This window comes from Aedes aegypti, chromosome 2 (genome assembly GCF_002204515.2).
Source record: "Aedes aegypti strain LVP_AGWG chromosome 2, AaegL5.0 Primary Assembly, whole genome shotgun sequence".
NCBI lineage: Eukaryota > Metazoa > Arthropoda > Insecta > Diptera > Culicidae > Aedes > Aedes aegypti.
The window spans coordinates 115270129-115276128 of NC_035108.1; the positions used below are offsets into that span (position 1 = coordinate 115270129).

At 36.2% G+C, this 6000-nt stretch overlaps 1 long non-coding RNA gene across 1 annotated transcript; it reads left to right on the forward strand.

Annotated features, from left to right (window-relative positions):
* The first annotated feature begins 4175 nt into the window (after positions 1 to 4175).
* LOC110675297 lies at positions 4176 to 5412 on the forward strand. The gene is made up of 2 exons (XR_002499345.1): positions 4176 to 5025; positions 5095 to 5412. It is a non-coding gene; the product is annotated as an uncharacterized LOC110675297 (long non-coding RNA).
* Positions 5413 to 6000: the final 588 nt, after the last annotated feature.

Here is a 6000-nt window from a genome sequence, read left to right on the forward strand (position 1 = left end):
GTTTACAAAATATCAATGTGAAAGAGCACTACGTTTTGATAACTTGATCAATTCGGATTATATCGCAGAAAAGTTGTTGAAATACCATCTGCTAGAGTGAGCACGCTGTCCGAAGAAAGTTTATTTTTAAACCAGGAATTCGCCCAACCAAGCCAACATCAAGAAATAAACTTGAAAGAATTCAAGCTATAACAACAACTACCACACCAAGCTCCTCTCGTGAAACAAAACACTCTTCTTATAGCATATCCAGAACCTTCTCTAGCTTAACATCCTGTTCCTCTGAAATATTTGTTCCGCAGGAACGTAGCTTCGGGATAGCTCAAGAAGTCCGTTCATTTTCCCCTAGGATCTTGTTTGTACCACCGGCATCACTCAGTTTACTTAGAATTGGGGCAGGATGGGAATCTGTGGAACGACACTGTGTCCGGGATGCCTTTTACATTTTATATACACATTTAAATTTACATTTTTTTTCCCCAAAATTATCATGGATTAAGACAATTGCCAAATTTACAGCCATCCAAATTTTCGATGGTAGATGCTCCTTTTTTTCCTCTGGGTGGCAAGACTGCTGTCTCCGGTAGGTGCACTTGCTTTGACGACCTCCAACAAACGTCAAATTTTAAATCCCACCCAGCATCAAGCAGCACCCACAAGACGCCATTCCCGCTCGCGGATAAGTCTAGCGTAACATTTGAAAAGGGCCTATCTGCAAAACGTAAACATTGAGAAATTCTCAATTGAAGATTCCGTACCATATTTATAATTCCTATTTTAAACCCATTCGCATTTTTACTAGTTTCATACCTGTGTTCGACACCCATTAAAGTCTGTTGCGTGGCTCATTATGTTTCAAATCTCAAATAACACAACAACTCGTAAAAATTGTTGAATTCAAACATCATCGGCAGATAGGCCCTTTTATGAATCTTCAAACCAGTTAGGCCCTTTCAGTTAGGCCCTTTGATTGAACATGTTTTCAGTTAGGCCCTTTTATAATTTGCTAATTTTATTGATTTTTGAATTGGTTTGCATAAATCTTGAACAAAATTTAGCGATTATGTGAAAAAAACACTATATAATAGCTAAATATTGGAAATTTTCGGTTGAAGATTCAGTACCATATTGATTATTCCTATTTCAAACCCATTCGCTTTTTACTAGTTTCATACTTGGGGAAGGTCCAAAAATGACGTCCATCGTTTTCGGGATTTCTAGAACCCTTCTACCCCCTCTGTCACGCTTTTTCTAATACCCAATCCATGCACTGTCACATTTTCGTACATCCCCCCATTGGAGGAGGCCCCAATTGATGGACGTCATTTTCGGATAACCTCTTGTGTTCGACACTTATAATGGTCTATTACGTGGCTCACAACGATTTGAATTTGAAATAGCACAACAACTTGTAAAAATAGTTCAATTCAAACATCATCCGCAGATAGGCCCTTTTACGAATTTTCAAACCAGTTAGGCCCTTTTTGAATTTGCTAATTTTATTGATTATTGAAGTGATTTGCATAATTCTTCGACAACATTTAATGATTATGTGAGAAAACAACACAATATCATACAAGCTAAGTATTGGAAACTATTCTATACAAAATCAGCAACATATTGATTATTGATATTTCAAACCCATTCACTTTTTTTTACTAGTTTTATACTTGTGTTAGACACTCATTATGGTTTATTACGTGGCCCAGAACGTTAGTAATCTCAAATAACATAACGACTCGTGAAAATGGTTGCATTCAAATATCATCAGCAGTTAGGCCCTTCAATGAATCTTGAAACCAGTTAGGCCCTTTCAGTTAGGCCCTTCGATTGGACATGATTTCAGTTAGGCCCCTCCAGTTAGGCCCTTTTATTAAACATAGTTCCAGTTAGACCCTTTTGGAATTTGTTGATTTTATTGCTTATTGAAGTAATTTTCATAGTTTTTAAATAAAATAAAGCGAGGGAAAAACAATGTAATAGCTAAATGTTGGATATTCTCGGTTGAAGGTTCAGTACCTTATTTATTATATCTATTTCAAACCCATTCACTTTTTTACTTGTTTTATACTTGAGGGCCTTCCTTAGCCGAGCAGTTTAAGTCCGCGGCTACAAAGCAAAGCCATTCTGAAGGTATCTGAGTTCCATTCCCGGTCGGTCCAGGTTTTTTCGTAATGGAAATTTCCTTTACTTTTTCTTTACCTTCGTACTTGTCACACGATATACGAATGCGAAAATGGCAACTTGTCAAAAAAAGCTCTCAGTTTATAACTGTGGAAGTACTCATTGAACACAAAGCTTAAAAGCAGGCTCTGTCCCAGTGAGGACGTAATGCCAAGAAGAAGTATAAGAAGAATTCTTGCAAGGCTGTTACAAAAACAAACGAATTTGTTTTTGTGAAAATCGCGACTTTTGGAACTCGATCCACAACTAGAGGCAACAAATAAAAATTATTCAAAATTTTTAATGTAATTGATTTTTTTTTTTCAGGATAAAAAATCAGTTTTTCAACTAACTTCGCATTAAGATTATGATAAAACTAGTAAAAAAGAGAATGGGCTTGAAATAGGAATCAATATAGTACTGAATCTTCAATAAAGAATTTTTATTAATCAATGTTGATTTTCTCACATACCTAATCGATTGATTTTGATCTAAAACTTTGAAAATCACTTCAATAATCAATAAAATTAACAAATTCCAAAAGGGCCTAACTGGAACTAAGTTCAATAAAAGGGCCTAACTGGAGGGGCCTAACTGAAACCATGTTCAATCAAAGGGCCCAACTGAAAGGGCCTAACTGGTTTGCAGACTCGTGAAAGGGCCTATCTGCCGATGATGTTTGAATTCAACCATTTTCACGAGTTGTTTTGTTATTTAAGATTTAAAACGTTATGGGACACCTAGTAGACTATTATGAGTGTTGAACACAAGTATAAAACTAGTAAATAGGAGAAAGGGTTTGAAATATGAACAATCAATATAGTACAGAATCTTCAATAAAGAATTTTCAATATTCAATGTTGATTTTCTCACATAATCGATTGATTTTGTTCTAAAACTTTGAAAATCTATTCAATAATCAATAAAATTAACAAATTCCAAAAGGGCCTAACTGGAACTAAGTTCAATAAAAGGGCCTAACTGGAGGGGCCTAACTGAAACCATGTTCAATCAAAGGGCCCAACTGAAAGGGCCTAACTGGTTTGCAGACTCGTGAAAGGGCCTATCTGCCGATGATGTTTGAATTCAACCATTTTCACGAGTTGTTTTGTTATTTAAGATTTAAAACGTTATGGGACACCTAGTAGACTATTATGAGTGTTGAACACAAGTATAAAACTAGTAAATAGGAGAAAGGGTTTGAAATATGAACAATCAATATAGTACAGAATCTTCAATAAAGAATTTTCAATATTCAATGTTGATTTTCTCACATAATCGATTGATTTTGTTCTAAAACTTTGAAAATCTATTCAATAATCAATAAAATTAACAAATTCCAAAAGGGCCTAACTGGAACTATGTTAAATAAAAGGGCCTAACTGGAGGGGCCTAACTCAAACCATGTTCAATTAAAGGGCCTAATTGAAAGGGCCTAACTGGTTTGAAGACTCGTAAAAGGGCCTATCTGCCGATGATGTTTGAATTCAACATTTTTTACTAGTTTTTATGTTATGTTAGATTTAAAACGTTACGTGGCCCAGTAATAGACTATGAGTGTCGAACAAAAGTTTAAAACTATTAGATAGCGTTTAAAATAGTAACAATCAATATGTTACAGAATCTTCAATCGAGCATTTCTCAATTTTTACGTTATGCTGATAGACCCTTTTCAAATATTTCAAAAACACTATACAATGGCTAAATATTGTAAAATATGGAGGAAAATTAAAAATGCACGGAAGGGCCAATCTGATTTTGATGGAAATTTTCAGTTAGGCCCTGTTATGACCAATTAGGCCCTTTTAGTTTTATCATTTTCAGATAGGCCCTTTTAAATTTGAATAAAATTACCATTAATAATGCATTTTGCATGTCCGTAAGAGTATGTAGGAATAATTTACGTAAAAAATGATACGAATAATGAATAATCAAGTTTGTTTACATTTTGCAGTTAGGCCCTTTTCAAATGTTACGCTAGAAGTGGATACTTAAGCGTTAAAAGCTATTAAGCTGCGGCCACAATGGTCCGTTAGCGTCGACTTCACCGTCAGCTTTAACTGACAGCTAAGTTTAAAGTAATGATATTCAATGCAGCACCCCACAATGATGCGTTGCGTCTAACGCACGCATGTACTAAAAACGCTGACGCTGTGCTAAACTTTGAAAATCTTCAAAGTTGACGCAGCAGCCAACGCGTGACGGAAGATTCAAAACAAAAAAAATGGCAAAACTTCGGATTCCGCTAGAAATGCAGTCAACATCACACAAAAGTTCAACTCCGAGGAAAAATTGATCACAACTTGATGTAGGTAAACAAGACTACGATGAGAATGACGCAATTCAACAATAATAACAACGTACGACGCAACGCAGTATTGTGCGCATGTGTTGCATTAACGCATCCGTCAACGTTTTTAGTACATTGACGGATGCGTTAACGCTGAAGTCGAAGTCGAAGTTGACGGACCATGGTCTTATCCACTGGTGTACTAAACTAACTCGGTCGTAGAATTTTGACACTACACTCAGAAATAATAGAAATCATAAGCGGTTTAAAACTCATACATTTTTGTCATACTTAAAGAATACACTAGGCTCAGTTTAAGTGGTATACATTTTTGGTATAATAAACTAAACTAAGCTGGACTTCCACAAAACTATTTTTATCAGTGTATTTTAGCGACCGCAGATGTTCACAAAAACAAAAATGTCGGTGAAGACGGCTTGACTCGCGAAATTCGTTTCATTAATTTGTCTACTATTCGATTAACTATCATTAGAAAATTCTCAAAAGTGGACTGCTTTTCATTAGAAATTGCGAATCAATCGAATGGCGAATGGCTAGGAACTGTTTAGTAGGTAAGAAATGTAATACAAGTTTAAATTCCCTTCATCTCAGTTTAATTTTTCTTCCTTCATTTATTTCAGAAAAGCTCGAAAACACCGAGTGTCTGCACGTGCAAAACGGAAACAGCGTCATGAAGTACTACTTCAATGCAGAAAACACGGTCCAGAAAGCAGAAACATGAGAAGAATCCATCATTTCGGATCTGGATGCTATTGAATATTTGCAGGATAATTAAATACGAGCGGCTCGGAAGTTTTGTGAACGGCAGACTACGCAGAATCAAAATTTTAGTTATCTGAAATAAGGCATGGGTCTTAATGTTAAGTGCAAACTACTGATTTCATTTCCATGTGTTTTAAAGATAATAAAATAAAAACGGGGAGTTTGATTTTTTTCAATGTTTTCCTCTTTGTTTATATTTGTAGCAACGTCGGGGAATTCGGTAGCATGCTATAAAAAGCATTGATGCGGTGGAGTTATACTAGCGTCAGTTTATGCTCAGGATAAATAAGCCTGTATAGTCTGCACCTATACGGGGCTTAGACCCAACCAGGCAAATAGCGATTTAGAGTGGCTTTTAAACTATATAGTTTAGATATTTTTCAGAGTGTAGAGCGGGTCCAGATCACGTGGGGATCATACGGGAGCGTGCCCCACTCAAGTGTCACAAGTCACAGACCGAGTGAATTTAGAACATCGGTGGATTAGACCATTGTGGCCCCCGCTTTAGAAATCATGGAACTTCTGTAAAAGATGTTGCCAAACATTACAATATTAATATGTCTACTTCGGGCAGCCAATTAAAAGGAAGACGTTGACTGAAAAGTTGCAATATTAGAGAACACACGGAAATCTCGAGAAATGTCTATGTAAAGCTAGTTCAAAACATAAAAATGGGGTTGTCCGACATTTCGCGGTAAACCATTGCGCGGTCAACCATTTCGCGGTGTACCATTTCGCGGCTTGTATCATTTGGCGGTTTTCCG